We start from the raw sequence: 17,261 nt of genomic DNA on the forward strand, positions 1-17,261 counted from the left end.
AGAGAGCTGGCTCTGAGGAGGTTTATTTTGAGGAAGTGTGTGGGAATCTTTTCTCAGTATTCCAGCTGTCCTTTATCATGAATTAAATGTTTTTAAAGATTGTATTTATTTGTTTTAGAGAGAGTGAGAGAGGGCCTGCCCATGAACAGGGGGAGGGGCATAGAGAACAGGGGAAGGGACAAGCAGACTCCCTGCTGAGTGTAGATTGAGGAGCTGGTGGCTGGGCTCCATCCCAGCACTCAGAGATCATGTGACCATAGCGGAAGTCAGAAGCCCCATGAATTAAATATTTAAGATTGGATTCCTAAGCTGGAAAAGTCCTTGGTCAGGATACCATGACAGGGGTTTAGGGTTTTAAAAATCAGTACAGAACTATATTGAAATTAGAATTTATTGCCTTTTCTTAGCAAATGGTTTCATTTTCTGGTCTGAATATTCTCTGAACATAATCCACAAATAAGCATTATATAAAGTTGTGGTGGTTAGGTACAAAGAAATACAGTCTCTGAGTAACTGATTTTATATGGTAAAGTATTTAAAGAAATGTAATATGAGAGATTAAGGTTCATCATTTTTTTGTGCTAATTCAGTTTACAGAATATGTTGTGAAATAAGTTTGTCAAAATTGTCTCATTCTAGAATTCTGTTTATTTTGGTAATTTCTAGTATTGGGTTGATCAGAAGACTGTATAACAGGTACAGCTGTTGAGATGGGTGATGAATGATAGTAAAGTACACTTCAGTTTGTGTAGAGTAATGCTCATTAAGTATCTCTTTGTGAGGTAAGAAAGAGTAAGAGTAATTGGATGGTCTGAATGCAGAATGAAACACATATTATGACTTAATGAATAGTTGAATTGCCTAAAACATTCATTTAAAAATGTCCAAAAGCCACAATTAAGTAAGAGCAGTGTTTGTGTTAGATAACATTTAAAATATAGCCCTTTTAATTTTCTAACAATCATGTCTCTAGTGTTGAAAAGAGATTCCTTCAGAAACGAATACTCTCTGCTGGAGTACTTCTGAAGAGGCCTCGAGTACAACCTAACAGTTGAACCAGTGATAGAGTCCCAGCAAGATTTTCTCTACTGATTTAAATTTAATAAGAGATGGATCCTATAGTCTTCCCATTTTTTCTAAGGCAGAGAGCTCCACCCTGACATCCAAAGTATAAACCACAGGAAAGAATTCTGTTTGCTACAGTATGAAGGCTGCATTACAGAAAGTGAAGTTTCTTTTTAAAAATTCACTTGGGTCAGGGTCACCTGGGTTGCCTAGTTGGTTGAGCCTCTGCCTCTTAATTTTGGCCCTCAGGTCATGATCTCAGGGTCGTGGGATCAAGCCCCGCCTCAGACTCCACGTTCATTGGGGAGTCTGCTTGGGATTCTCTCCCTCTGCCGGTGTCTCCCTCCCCCCCCCCCCCCCCGCTCACTCTCTTTCAAATAAATCCTTAACAAAAAATACAGACCAGGTTATGAATCCCAGGTCTACCTCTTATTAATTATGAGAACTTGGATAAGTTAAACCTCCCTCCAAATGGAACTTTTTGGTTTTCCCGTGTCAAACAAGTTATGTTTATACTCTACCTGTAGTCTGTTAAGTGTGCCATAGCATTATCTCTAAAACAAACAATGTATGTAACCTTAATTTAAAGACTTTATTGCTACAAATAATTGCTAACCATCCTAAGCTTTGAGTGAGTCATAATCACTCATCACAGATCACTATAACAAATATAGTAATGAAAATATTTGAAATATTGTAATATCAAAAAGTGACACAGAGACATGAAGTGAGTGAATGCTGTTGGGAACATGGCACCAATAGACTTGCTTAACGTAGCATTGCCACAAAACTTCAATTTACAGTAAAAGCGGTATCTGCACTGTGCAGTAAAGTGAAACACAACAGTGAAGTATGCCTGTACCTACCTCACAGGGTGGTGTGAGGATTAAATCAAATAATGAATGCAGAGGTCCTGAAAGCTCAATAATTATGTTCATTGCATTTCCTGTGCTGAAATAGTTTTGGAGTATTTAACATTGTTTTTTAAGTTTGTTTTTATTTTCCCACTGTTGTGTGTTTTTTTGAATTTTTATTTAAATTCTAGTTACTTAACATACAGTGTAATATTAGTTTAGGTGTACAATGTAGTGGTGCAACAGTTCCATACACCCATATGCTCATCACAACAAGTGCACTTCTTCATCCCCCATCACCTGTTTTACCCATCCCCTCTGCCTCTGATAACCATCAGTTGTTCTCTAGAGTTGGAATTAATTTAGGAAATGAATTATTTTTCTTCTGGCATGACGTTTATTACCATGTTTATGGGACTTTTTCTAAACACTTTAAAATCATCTCACAACTGTTCATTAGTGCTGAAAACCAGACCTTGCTACATAGGCACTTATATCATTAGATATTGTTGTCTTATATTGTTAAAATATTTAATTATTAGTTTGACTATCAGTGTATTTATTATGTCTGATATATTTCCCCTGCAGAATTATTAAAAAAAAAAAACAACACACACACACATGCACGACAACTTACACCTCAGGCAAAGCTGGTATTTAGAGTGGTTTGGAAATCCCACAGTAACCACCCAGTAAGCCATGGTAATGACCTTGATGTTATCCAGAAACACAGTGAGGTTCATCTGTGAACTTTTCCAGAAATCATTCAGCATTGTTAACTGTCAGGCAAACATTATAGTACATGAAAAGGAAAAATTCTATCTAGTAGGCACATATATTACTTGATTTGAAAAACAGTCCTCGTTGCATTATGATGTATTTGGAAAAAAGTCCCAAGTGCACTGTTTCTGGTTTATGCATGCTCCGTTTTATTTTGTTAAGTGTATTATGACCTCTCACTGGTTCTTCTTTACCATCTTCTCCTCTTTTTGCTGTTTGCTCAGTGCTCTATAGAATCCTGGACAAAAGAAATTAAAGGTGGCGTCTGATCCATTGCTGTTAAGTCTTTGAATAGAATTAACTCTTTTAATAGAATTCAAGATGAAAAAATTTGAAAATCATACCTGAAATGATAACATGACATTTCCATAAAGTTTGTTTTTGCCCTTATTGTAAATCAGTATCATAAAACATTTATTTCAACAGCTGAAATATTTTTTTCCTAAATAAATCAAAAGCAAAGCAAGAATTGTTCTGCTTTAAGACCGTAATGGGAGAAATGGGGTGAAGAGAGATGATACACTATCTATTAGTATTTGGGTAGATTAATTGTATTTTGTTTTACCTAAAGCTTCATTCAGATTTATTTCAAGTCATCTACTAGAACCATGCTTTGGATTAGGTGACTTTGATTTTTAATATACATATTTTTAATTTATTAGATGAGCCCGTGTCATTGAGAATGAACAGTTCTGTAGAAGATGAACTAGTAATAAGACAAATGTCATGAAAATCTGTCTGGAGAGATTTTACTGGATTTTTATGAGAATTAAAAATAATAAGAAATTAAAATTTTGCAGGAGAATGCCTGTGCTGCATTCCCAGTGTTATGGCTATAAGACAGTGTTAGAAGTGACCTAAATAAGATATAGGAGTCCATACAGATTTATTGTGCTAAATAGGATTTATATGGTTTAATTTTCCTTTAAACCGTTTTTAAAGCTCTCTTATTGACTATATGTCCTTCCTGCTTACCAGAGTTTATTATTAAGATGATCTGGTTGAAAAAATAGCCAGATTTTTTTAGAAGGCCATTCTTCCCACAAATAATTTGGATGCCAGGTATTTGTATAGTGCATACTGTGTGCTAAGCACAAATGGCTGTTTTTGGAAAAGGCCATCTCACAAAGTTAAAGTGTGATAATCATTTTCCTTATAAATTCCCAACTCTGTATTTAAGCCACTTATCTCTGAGAGCATTAAATATTCCAAAGTTTATGTGACTGTTCTCTAAACTCCAGAATATTTCTAGAATCAGTAAACTTGCCTTCTGCTATTTATTTGCTTATTTGCTTATACTTTTATTTCATAGCCTGTAGAGTGCTCGTAGAATCTCTGCTACTGGACCTTCTGCAAAGATCCAGTTATCAGGTTTCTGACTTAGCACCCTTTCCTCCAACTCTTTCACCCTCCCACTGTCTCCGGGGAGTTACCTTTACGTAACTTACTTTCCTTGAAATCCTTTCAGGTGGTTCTTACTAGTTTTCTTACATTCTTTATATCTTAGAAGGCAGGCATTGTTCTGACCCTTCCTAAGTCCATGCCCTTGACCCATGTGCAGTAAAATGCATATACTGCTTTCTTATTACTATCATCCCTAATTTTGCTGGGCAAATTTCCCCATTCTTTGAGGATTTTAGCATTTGGCTCACAATTTACTTCTCCCCCTTTGCTTTCTGCCATCTTCCATGAGGACTTCTGGAATTCATTTTTGGCCCATCCAACCATTGCCATGGACTCTTAGATTCAGCCTTCCTTCTCTCACTTCCCCCGAGCAAACATACGTGGATACATAGAGTGCAACCCATATGGACACAGTCTAGACCTGCATTGTCCAGTACAATAGCCATTAGAGCTACCTGTGGCTTTTGGGCGCATGAAACAGCTAGTGCAAATTGAGATGTGCTATAAAGTGTAAAACACACCAAATGTCTCAGTTTTTATAATGCATACAGGTTGAAATTGTGGGTATATTAGGTTAAATAACATATTACTAGAATTAATTTTGCCTGTTTATTTTTACTTTTTCTAATGTGGCTTCCAGAAATTTTTAAGTTACTTTATGTGGCTTGTGTTTCCATTGAAGAGTGCTGGTCTCGATCTGCTCTCTACATAGAACTGTTCTGCTTTTGAGTTTTGGAAAGTCTAAAAGTTATCTGAGCACAGCCTCCAGCATCTGCCTTTCCCATGTTCTGTCATATTGTACCTGTTTTGCAGCCTACAACCCTTTAATTCTGTAATCCCTTTTTAGTCTCAATATGACAAGTTCCTTCCCACCTTCACATTCCTCTTGTTTAGTCTTGATCCTATCATTAATCATTGTTAACCCCCAGGTCCCTGTCTTTCCTCAGTTTCTTTATTTTGCCAGTCCCCATCCCTGAATCAGTCTAACCTAGTAGATATTTTCTTCCATTCTGGCTCCCAAGATGCAGGGTTCTGCTGTAGAAATTCAAATACCTGTGTTGATGGACTTTGTAAAAAAAAAAAGGTCTATTTCTTAGTAAAGCTAAACTAAGCTAGACTAAGTTGTAATTTAACCCTTTGGTAAGCCTTTAGTCATCACTAACTAACTTCCAGTTATATCCTGCACTGTGCTTTTGTCTGCACCAGTGTGGCCACCAACAACCTGATAGGCTGTACACTGTAATAGTTCCTGAAGTCATGCATTGTGGTAGCCCAGCTTCACCATTTCTAATCCTTCTGCTTACTTCTGTTGGGAGCTCCTACTGTTTTAAAAATTATTGAGAAGGGCCCCTGGGTAGCTCAGTCTTTAGGTGTCTGCTTTCGGCTCAGGTCATGATCTCGGGGTCCTGGGACCGAGCCCCGCATCAGGCTCCCTGCTCAGCAGGAAGCCTGCTTCTCTCTCTCCCTCTCCCGCTCCCCCTGTTTGTGTTCCCTTTCTCGCTGTGTCTCTCTCTGTCAAATAAATAAATAAAATCTTTAAAAAAAAATTGTGAGGGCGCCTGGGTGGCTCAGTTGTTTAAGCGACTGCCTTCAGCTCAGGTCGTGATCCTGGAGTCCAGGGATCGAGCCCCACATTGGACTCCCTGCTCAGCAGGGAGTCGTCTTCTTCCTCTGACTCTCCCCTCTCTCATGCTCTCTCTCTATCATTCTCTCTCTCAATAAATAAATTAAAAAAATAAAATAAATTGTGAAATACATAATCTTATAAGAGAGTTACTATAAAATGTTTGGTTTGAAAATATAATAATAAGATAATTAACCACCACTCACCATAAGAAAATAATTACCAATATCTTTGAAGCCCTCATGTGCTTCTCCTTTATCTCATGCCCCTCCTTTGTCCCTACTGGGAACCATTATCTCGAATTTTATGTTAATCGGTGTTTTGTTTCACCACTTGTGTTGGTTTCCTTATACTTCCGTTGATGTCAGCAGATTTAATTTCACATTCTGAATTAGCCATTATATATGTGACTTTGGGCAAGTTACTCTATGTCCTCTGAACCTGTTCTTATTTTTTTAAAGTAGACTCTACCCGCAATGTGGGGCTAGAACGCAAGACCCTATTAAAGAGTCATTCTACCTGCTGAGCCAGCCAGGTGCCTCTGTTTTCTCATTTTTAAAATGATTTACTGTCTCAGTTAATGAAGCATCTGGTTCTTTACTTATTTGTTTATTTTTTGAGCATCTGACTCTTGATCTCAGGGTCATGAATTTAAACCCCACGTTGGACGTGGAGCTTATTTTAAAAAAATAAAATTATTTACTTCATAGAGGTTGTATATAATTAAAGTAGGTATGTGACTGGTAGTAAACAGATTCTCAATAAATGGAGTTTAGGTCCCACTTTTCAGAAGCTCCATCTTTGTAGTTTAAAGATTCATTTCCTATTTCAAGTATGTTTGTTTCTAATTGTTTTCTGTTATTTGGTCTTTTTTTTTTTTAAGATTTTATTTATTTATTTGACAGAGAGAGACAGCGAGAGGGGGAACACAAGCAGGGGGAGTGGGAGAGGGAGAAGCAGGCTTCCTGCTGAGCAGAGAGCCTGACGTGGGGCTAGATCCCAGGACCCTGGGATCATGACCTGAGTCAAAGGCAGATGCTTAACAGACTGAGCCACCCAGGTGCCCCTGTTATTTGGTCTTATATCCTGGATGATCTCATCCACTCTTGCTGCAAGGACTGTTTGTTGGTTTTATGCTGCTGATTCCTAGATCCCTCTCTGTAGATGACTATGCTCTGTACATGTGTAATTGCTCTCTATGCATTTGTACCTTAGGGTTTCTTCAACAGTTAAAACTCAACATAATACAATTGAATTTATCACTTTTTCATCCAAAGCAGAGAAAATAGCTAATGAAAAGAAAGACATTAAATTAAAATAACCTTGATATGATTGAGGGAAATAAATACCATGTGGCTGAAGAGTAACAGGATATGAGGTGAGGTCCAAGAGGTGGCGGGGGGACCCAATCGTTTTTGGTTTTATAAGTATCCTTAGGTACCCATCCTCAAACCTTGGGGTGTCTGCTTCCTTACCTCTTACCTAGTCTTGAAGAAAGTATGGTAATTATCTCTCAAATCTGCCGCCTCTGTCTAGATTCGTTGTTAGATTCTTTTTTTTTTTCTTTAAGATTTTATTTATTTATTTGAGAGAGAGAGAACTTAGAGCACGAGTGGGTGGGTGCAGAGGGAGAGGGAGAAGCTGACTCCCTGCTGAACAGGGAGCCCCACGTGGGGCTCAGTCCCAGGACCCTGGGATTATGACCTGAGCCGAAGGCAGACACTTAACTGAGCCACTCGGGTGTTCTGTGGTAGACCCAGATTCTTAGTCATCGTGTGCATAGACTATGACTATTATAGTAGCTCCCTGACTGTTATCCGTGACACAGATCTCTTTTCCAGGACTAGTTACTGTTGTAATAGTTCTTTTTATTTAACAAATTCAGTGATATCACTGCCTTGTTTAACCACTCCTGGGGTTGCTTTCAAGGTAAAATCCTTACTTATTTTTACACATCTTTTTAGTCTGGCCCCAATCTAATTCTGTGGCTTCACTCCTCACCTGCCACTGTGCTCTGCCATTCCTGACCTGTTTCAGGGCCCAGCAGATAAGACCTGCTTTTCCAAGTCTTCATGCTGCTGTTACACTCGTTGTGCCTACGTATGGTGCCTTTCTCCTCATGTGGCTGACTCCCCTCATCCATCCACCCATGGCTGAACTGTTACCTGTGGAGTCTCTCTGGAAGTCCTCTCTGAGGAAGAATTAATCCATTTCTGCTTTGCTTTTTGATCTGGTTTTCACACTCCTTTTAACATTTTCTATATTCTCTTACAGTTGAGTTAGGTAAATTGTAAATCTCTTGAATATAGGAACCATGTCTTTTTCAAATTTATTGCTATGATTCTAGTTGATGCTGAATAAAAAAGTTGATGAATCACTACATTTTAAGTAATGTATGTTTTGAGGGTTTATTTCATCCTAATTTGAGTGAAAAGCTTTGTGTGTTTAATGTTTTTCATTGATGATACTACTAATTAGGATCCTCAGAGGAAAGGAAATCTAAAGCAGTTTTGCTTTGTGGCCTTGTTATTTTTAGTAGGAGAGAAGAACATAGACCACTTCATTCAAGGATGCTTCCAAAGGAAAACCTAGGGTATGTATTGGTAATTCCAAAACAAGCATAAGCTGTTTGGACAGTGCCCTGATAACTACTTTCACCTCCAGGTCTACTGGAAAGACATGTTTTTCTCCAAAATAGACCTGGCCTAATGGAGTTGAAGCTTGCTAGCCTAATTAGCCTCCTGTTTTTGCTTGTCTTTGTTTTTGTATTGTCAGGAGCACTTGGCATATTGGTTGGGGTGGAGGTAGAACCATGTGATTCCTAAAATGAGCTTTATCATAAGCTGGGTGGGAAAGCTTTCAGGGAACTGTAACTTATTAGTGGGAATGGGAGAAGACGCCAGGTGTTGTGGTAAGACAGAAATTTCCACCGAGTTACTGGGAGCAGGAGGGCTTTTGGTGGGTGACTCAGCTGTTTTCTAAACCTGTCTCATATGATTGAGTGTGCATGATGTCTGTTTATTCTCGGCAGAGTAAGTACTAGGGGAGTCACATTACACAGTAGGCATAATGTTTATTTAACCAGCTCTGTGATGATCTAAAAATAGCTTGTAGGGGATTTTTGTTTTCTCACTGAATTTAGCAACATAAGATATAAAAATCATAATGGAGACCCATTGGTGAGGGCTTTTCCTTATAGATAACTTTGAATAAATAGTTGGCCAATACTTTTTCAATTCTTTCAGTTTAAAGATGAAGGCCTTGGTATAAAGATACATAAAAGGTTAGGAAGATAAGAAAGTCTTCTAATTATCCAGAAAATAATTCTGCACAATTATAGTTTAGCTTGTATTCTGGATAAATAGACATTTTGGGTGCTTCGGGTATTTATGTGCTAAAGTTTTACATGGGAACTGTGTTTCCTTTTTGTGAGGTTATAGCAAATGTCTTTTTGAAGTGGAAATGTAGTGTGGTATATATTTGCTGGATTTTATGTTAATATTAAATTATGATGGTAATATTTTTACCTTGATTTTCTTGTTTTACTTACCCTGTACTCAAGAGTTGCGCTATCATGTACTGTAATTGGGTCTTTCAGTGTGTCAAAATGTTGTTGTTATTACCCTGTGTACTGCTTGGCTCTGAAAGAGAAAGCACTTGGAAGTCTCAGTGTATCTAATAATCATAATCTGTTCATTTGTCTGGGAAGCAGTTGAGTCACTGTGATTTATTCTTTTTGACATCTGAGTGTTCTTGCCTGTTTGAGGTGCAGTTTATACAGCATATGAACTTGTGTCTCTGAGATTATTTCCAAAGGGAAAGGGAAACTGGATTCATTAAGAAAAAATGCCATCATTCTATTTACAATAATGTTTAACTGAGTGGGAGTATTTGATAAGTCTGTTAGCCTGTAAAATTACATTACTTATGATTGATGCTCTATATAAAGTGGGAAATACATACTTTTTCATGGTTGATGAAAAAATGACTTGTGCATTAAACAATTATTGCACGTATTTGCTTCATTCTGTGTTTCAAAATATAGTAAGCAAACATGGGAGGATTTAAGTTTTTATCTTCAATATTAGACTGCTAGAATATTTACTGGGTTGGGTGCCTGGGTGGCTCAGTTGGTTAAGCGACTGCCTTCGGCTCAGGTCATGATCCTGGAGTCCCAGGATCGAGTCCCGCATCAGGCTCCCTGCTCAGCAGGGAGTCTGCTTCTCCCTCTGACCCTCCCCCCTCATGTGTTCTCTCTCTCTCAAATAAATAAATAAAATCTTTAAAAAAAAAGAATATTTACTGGGTGTTCTATTTTGGCATCTTTTTACATGGTGCTGTTACTAGGAATTTAATATACCTGGAATGGTAACTGGGTGGCTCAGCCAGTTAAGCGTCTGCCTTCTGCTCAGGTCATGGTTCCAGGGTCCTGGGATCGAGCGCCACATTGGGATCCGTGCTCAACGGGGAGCCTGCTTCTCCCTCTCCCTCTCTCTCTGCCCGGCACTTGTGCTCTCTCTCTCAGTCTCTATCTCAAATAAAGAAATAAAATCTTAAAAAAAAAAAAAAAGAATTTACTGCATGTAAATGGAGCCTGCCTTGAACACCATTTGAAGATAATTCCAACAATTTCACTGACTATATGTGTGTGATCCCATACCTGCCTTCATCCTGATAGATACATAACAAGTTGGTCATTTCTCAGTGTTAAAATTGTCTGGGTTTGAAACCTAAGGACCAGCCATGATGCTTGGGCGTGTTGCCAAGAACAGCTAAGAAAATGATTTCACGCGACTCAGCTGTTCCACAGGAGATAAATTCAGATTTACCGAAAGAGAAAGTAGTTCTCCAGTTCTTGTCATATTGGCAGTTGCAACAGATACTCCACTGAACCCTGATTGACACACAGTGTTTTCCTCTGCAATGGAGGATTATTTCTGTTTCTTCTAGTCACTTGTAGTGTTTCTTGATGTCCAGGAAAGGGGGGCTGTTTTTGTTTTCTAATAACAACTCACACTCGTGAGATAGGAAAATATGTATTTTGGTCGAGTCTGATTCTCCTTGTTACTCTCCTTTCTCTTTTACTCTCTCCCAAGATAAGAACGTGGTTTTCCCTTTCATTGAAATAGAGGGAAAGGCATTGTGTTTTGTGCACACTGCTAAATGATTTTCAGATCTGTTAGATGGTTTTGTATAGCTAGCTATCATTGAGTTTCAAGTTGATTACAGTGCTATATCAAGTCATCAGTAGGTTAGGCAGGTCTGCTTTGCCAAGTACTGCTTAAAATGCAAGAAGTTATAGGCAAGTATATGTAAGTATGTATGTACAAGTATGTGTGATTCTGACAACTAATTGATGAAGTTGAATAAATTTTGTTGAAATAAAGTTCTTTGTGATCAGACTTTTAGCTAGAGTAATGTTAGATACTTTAACAAAGGTTGATACTTAAAAATATATCGATACATAAAACTTTTTAATTGTGAGATTAACATGAAATTTGTGATCTTAACTGTTTTTAAATGTACAGTTCAGTGGTATTAAGTAAGTACGGTGATATTTTCTGCTATCTCTCTCCAAAACCCTTTTTATCTTGTAAAACTGAAATTCTATATCCATTAATTAACTCCCCATTTGCTCCCTCACAGCTGCATCTGGCAACAGCTATTCCATTTTCTGTCTCTAGATTTGACTAGTAGTTAGGTATTTCATAAGTGGAATCATACAGTTTTGTCTTTTTGTAACTGGCTTGTTTCACTTAGCATAATGAATGTCCTTAAGGTTCATTCATGTTGTATGTGTCAGAATTTCCTTACCTTTTGTGACTGAATAATATTCCTTTGTAGGTATATACCACATTTTGTTTATCCATTCACCTGTTGATGGACATGTCATTTGCTTCCACCTTTTGGCTATTGTGAGTAATGCTACTGTGAACCTAAGTATAAAAATATTCCTTTGAGAACCTTGCTTCCAAATTCTTGATTTATATATCCAGAAAAGAAGAATTCCAGGACTATACAGTAATTCTGTTTTTCATTTTTTGAGGAACTGTCATATTGTTTTTCATAGTGGCTGTACCATTTTACATTACCACCCAAAGTGCACAAGGGCTCCAGTGTTGTGTACGCCCTCACTAACAGGTGCTGTTTTCTGTGTTTTCTTTTTTTTTTTTAGTAGTTATCCTAACGGGTTTGATTAGTTATATCACCGTGGTTTTGATTTGTATTTCCCTAGTGGTTAGTGATGTTGAACATCTTTTCATGTGATTATTGGCTATTTGTGTACCTTCTTTGGAGAAATGTGTAGTCCAGTGTGTTTCCTATTTTTCAGTATGATTGGGTTTTTTTGTTGTTGAATTGTAGGATTTCTTTATATATTCTGTATCTTTATTAGATACATGGTTTCCAAATAATTTCTCCAATTTTGTGTTTTTATTTCACTTGGATGATTGTGTCCTTTAATTCCCAGAAATTTTTTTTTTAATTGAAGTATAGTTTACATACAGTGTTATATTACTTCCAGGTGTATAACATAGTGATTTGATAATTCTATACATAATGCAGAGCTCACCATGATAAGTCTAGTTACCATTTGTCACCATACAAAGTGTATGCATACAAAGGGAGTCCAATGTGGGACTCAATCCCAGGATGTTGTTATCATGACCCAAGCTGAAGGCAGACGATTAACCGACTGAGCCACCCTGGCACCCCCCCCCCCCAGTATATTTTCTTATAAGATTTTTATACTTTTAGCTCTTTGGTTTTGGTCTTTGATTCATTTCAAGTTCGTTTTTTTTTTTTTAAGATTTTATTATTTATTTGACAGAGAGAGAGATAGCGAGAGCAGGAGCACAAGCAGGGGGAATGGGAGAGGGAGAAGCAGGCTTCCCACTGAGCAGGGAGTCTGATGCGGAGCTCGATCCCAGGACCCTTGGATCATGATCTGAGCCAAAGGCAGAAGCCCAATGACTGAGCCACCCAGACGCCCCTCAAGTTCATTTTTATTTTTTAAAATATTTTATTTATTTATTTATTCGAGAGAGAGAATGAGAGAGAGAGAGAGAGCATGAGAGGGGGGAGGGTGAGAGGGAGAAGCTGACTCCCCGCTGAGCGGGGAGCCTGATGTGGGACTTGATCCCGGGACTCCAGGATCATGACCTGAGCCAAAGGCAGTCGCTTAACCAACTGAGCCACCCTGGTGCCCTCAAGTTCATTTTTATATATAGTGTAAGATAAGGGTCCAGCTTCATTCTTTTGCATGTGGTTATCCAGTTTTTTTTAAAACATCATTTGTCGAAAGACTGTTGGTTTCCCTTCCCCATTGAATAGTCTTGGCATCCTTGTTAAAAATCATTTGACAGTACAAATGAGGGTTTATTTCTGGACTATCTGTTCTCTTCCATTTGTTCTGTATGTCTGTCTTTATGCCGGTACCATAGTGTTTTGATTTCTGTAGACTTACAAGTTTTGAAATTGGGAAGTGTGAGACATCCAACTTTGTTCTCTTTTCCAAGATTGTTTTAGCTATTTAGGGTCCCTTGAGATTCCTTATGAATTTTAGGATGGGTTTTTCTATAGCTGCAAAACATGTTGTTGGGATTTTGATAGGGATTGTGTTAAATCTGTAAAATTCTTTCGATAATACTGACTTCTTTACACTACGAAGTCTTCCAATCCACGAACATGGAATCTCTTTCTGTTTGTGTTTTCTTTCATTTCATTCATTAGTGTTCTGTAGTTTTCAGTTTACAAGTGTTTAACGTCCTTGGTTAAGTTTAATTCTGTGTATTTTGTTCTTTTTGATGCTATTGTGAATGAACTTGTTTTCTTAACTTCCTCTTTGGATTGTTTATTGTTAAAGTATAGAAACACAGCTGATTTTAGTGTGTTCATTATGCTGCAACTTTGGTCAATTTGCTTAGTAGTTCTAACAGTGTTTTGTGGAATCTTTAGGGTTTTCTAGATCATGTTGTCTGTGAACAGAGATAATTTTGCTTATTCTTTTCTAATTTGGACGCTTGTATTTCTTTCTCTTCTCTGATTACTCTGGCTAGAATGTCCAGTACTATGTTAAATATTTGTGTTGAAAGTAGGCATCTTTGTTGTATTCTTTTTTTTTTTTCTTTCTCTTATTCTTGATATTAGAGGAAAAGCTTTTGGTCTTTCACCATTGAGTATGATGCCAGATGTGGGCTTTTCATGTATGGCCTTTATTATATTGAGGTACTTGCCTTTATTTCTTGTTTGTTGGGTGTTTTTATCATGAAAGTGTATTGATGTTTGTCAAGTGATTTGCCTGCATCTGTTGAAATGATCATGTACTACCCCCCCCCTTCTTTCTGTTAACGTGGTGCAGTATACTGATTGGTTTTTGTAAGTTGAAGCATCTTTGCATTCCAGGAATAAATCCCAGTTGGTCATGGTGTATACTTCCTTTAATGTGCTATTGAATTCTGTTTGCTAATATTCTGTTGAGGATTTTTGCATCAGTATTCATCGGAGTGTTTGTACTTTTTATTTTTTATATATCTGTTTTTTTAAAAGTTTTTTTTTTAAGATTTTTACTTATTTGAGAGAGAGAGAATAAGAGAGAGAGCACATGAGATGGAGGGAGGGTCAGAGGGAGAAGCAGACTCCCTGCCAAGCAGGGAGCCTGATGTGGGACTCTATCCAGGGACTCCAGGATCATGACCTGAGCCTAAGGCAGTCGCTTAACCAACTGAGCCACCCAGGTGCCCTATATATCTCTTTTTAATTAGGCTCCACACCCAGCTGACTGAGCCACCTAGGCACCTCCCAAACCCATCTTTTGATTGAAGAATTAAATCCGTTTATATTTAAAGTAATTGTTGTCAGGAAAGGATTCACTGTTGCCATTTTGTTATTTTCTTTTGTTTTTGTTTTTAGGGTTAGATTTTTAAGTTATCTCTACACCCAACATGGGACTTGAACCTTGAGATGAAAAGTTGCATGCTCCACTGACTGAGCCAGCCAAGCTTTTTTTTTTTTATTTACTTTATGACTTAAACTCTCTCTCTCTCTTTTTTTAATCATTTCCCCCCCTACTGTCTTCCTTTGTACTTAGTTGAGTTTATGTAGTGGCATGTTTTGAATCACTTCTCACTTCCTTCTTGTGTATATTCTATAGATGTTTTGTTTCTGATTACCATGGGGGATTACAAGTAACATCTTAAGGTTACAGCCATCTATTTTAAACTGGTAACAATTTAACTTAAAAATAACTTAAAAAGGGCGCCTGGGTGGCTCAGATGGTTAAGCATCTACCTTTGGCTCAGGTCATGGTCCCAGGGTCCTGGGATCAAGCCCCGCATCGGGCTCCCTGCTCCGCGGGAAGCCTGCTTCTCCCTCTCCCACTCCCCCTGCTTGTGTTCCCTCTGTCACTGTTTCTCTCTGTGTCAAATAAATAAATAAAATCTTTTAAAAAAAAATAACTTACAAATTCTCTACTTCTTTTCACCTCTGCCTCCTCCCTCTTTTATGTTACTGGTGTCACAGATTATATCTTTCTGTATTGTATATAGCGTGATGTAGATTTATAATTAGTTTTATGCTTTTGTTTTTTTAAATCCTATAAAATAACAAAAAGAGTTATGAGCCAGAAGTACAATAATACAGGTTTTTATATTTGCCCATGAATTTTACTTTACTGGAGAACCTTATATTTTTCTGTGGCTTCCAGTTACTGCCTCATATTTCTTTTGTTTCCACTTTCAGAACAAGTCTTGTGGTAATGAATTCTCTGACCTTTTGTTTATCTGGAATTTTCTCCCTTATTTTTGAAGGACATTTTTGAGGAACATAGAATTCTCATTTGACAGGTTTTTTTCTTTCAGTTGTTTGATTATCATGTGTCTCACCTGGAGTTTATTGAACTTCCTGTATTTGTGTGTCCTTGTCTTTCTTTGAATTTAGGCTATTTTCAGCCATTATTTTTTCAGATTAGGTCTCTGCCCCTTTCTTTTCTCTTTTCTCCCATAATGCATATATTGACTTTTTTTCAGTGAGGTCCCTTATATTCTTTAGGCTCTGTTCACTTTTTGCCTTCTACTCTTCTTCCTCACCTTCCTCCTCCTCTCTCTCCCCACTTCTCACACTTGGTAATTTCAAGGGTCCTCTGTTCAAGGTCACTGATTCTTTCTTCTGTCTATTTAAGTGTGCTTTGGACCCCTCTAGTGAATTTTAAAAGTTGAGTTACTGAGTTTTTTCTACTCCAGAATTTCTGCTTGATTCTTTTTTATAATTTTTTGATACTCTGATTTGTGCTCTTTTTAAATTTTATTTATATATTTATTTATTTGTTTTTGTTCTCTTTTTTATGCTCTGATTTTGTTCATATGTTGTTTTCCTGGTTTTCTTAGGTCTCTGTTTTCCTTTATTTTATTGAGTATATTCAAGACTGTTGTTTTGAAGTCTTTGTCAGGTAACTCCAAAGTCTGTATTTCTTTAAGTTTGGTTTCTAGAGATTTACATTGTTTCTTTGAATGGGCAGTATTTCCCTGTTTATTTGTATGCCTTGTGATTGAGCATTTGAAAAACACCCACACCTCCTAGTATTTGGGGCCTGGCTGCTTGCAGGGGAAGACCATCACTCATCAGTCCAGTGTGAAGGCATAAAGCTCTTTTCAGGCATTTTCTGTTCATATATCTTCCTTGGGCCTGTGTTTGTGGTTTCCCTCCAATTCCACTATATCCATGGCTACTTTTAAATGTCTCAAGTTTCCTCAAAAGTCTTACCCCTGCTTCTTCTCAAGTCCTTAAATGTTCTGTTGTATTCCCCTTCCTGTAATCTCTTGCACCAAATGCCTACAGGTCTGAAGTCTCCCTGCAGTTCTCATGGAGTTCAGCAGGTGCCACTGCTTTCTGTGGGACTTCAAGCTGATATACAAACTATGCCACTGTTCTCATCAGTGCTCTGAGTATGGTGAAATAGAAACCAGTCTCTTAGGCAGCCCCTAGGTGAGCCAAGTCAGAATGTTGCAAACAAGTTCCATTTTTTCTCTTCTGTCTCGGGGGAGAAACTGAGAATTGGGTGGCTTCCTCCAGACTGTGCCATGCCAGGGAGGGGTTTGGGCAGGGGCAGGCAAAAACACCACTACATTTCCCATCCTTTTGAGTGTGGTTGTATAGAGCTCAGGAAGACAGTTGAAGGTGCCCGTAAACAGTGTGGATGGAAAATTATTTTAGGATCAAAGTAAAACACAGGACCTGTGTAAATATGGGGGAGTGAAAACCAACTGTTCCATAGCCATCAGGAAAGGCACATGTGTTTTTTGTTTTTTTTTAAGGATAAACTTAAGGATAGAGAAATAAAGTAAGTGTTTAATATTTTCAGAGCAAGAGGAGGGTCACTTTTAACTTTAGTATTAATCTAGGTCAGTGTTTCCAAATGTTTTGATTTGAGGACCTCTTTATACTCTTAAAATAACTCTGGGGGTCTCAGTATTTTTTCATGTTATATCTATTAGTATTTGCTGTATTAGGAGTTAAAACTGAGGAATTTAAAAATATTA

At 37.7% G+C, this 17,261-nt stretch overlaps 1 protein-coding gene across 14 annotated transcripts in view; it reads left to right on the forward strand.

Moving 5' to 3' along the window:
• The window catches only part of EIF4G3 (eukaryotic translation initiation factor 4 gamma 3), a 336,241-nt gene that overhangs the window by 142,046 nt on the left and 176,934 nt on the right, over window positions 1-17,261 (forward strand). Inside the window, exon 1 of one of the 14 annotated variants that reach the window (XM_028090800.2) lies at window positions 11,589-11,642. The exons of the other annotated variants lie outside the window; for them this stretch is intronic. The gene's annotated coding sequence lies outside the window, so the exon portion shown is untranslated. Of the gene's footprint in view, window positions 1-11,588; window positions 11,643-17,261 lie in introns of those variants that run through there. 14 annotated transcript variants of the gene reach the window in all.

Source organism: Eumetopias jubatus, unplaced genomic scaffold (genome assembly GCF_037043125.1).
Source record: "Eumetopias jubatus isolate StellerSeaLion01/CBP00866 unplaced genomic scaffold, mEumJub1_p1.0 scaffold_4, whole genome shotgun sequence".
In the NCBI taxonomy this organism is placed as follows: domain Eukaryota; kingdom Metazoa; phylum Chordata; class Mammalia; order Carnivora; family Otariidae; genus Eumetopias; species Eumetopias jubatus.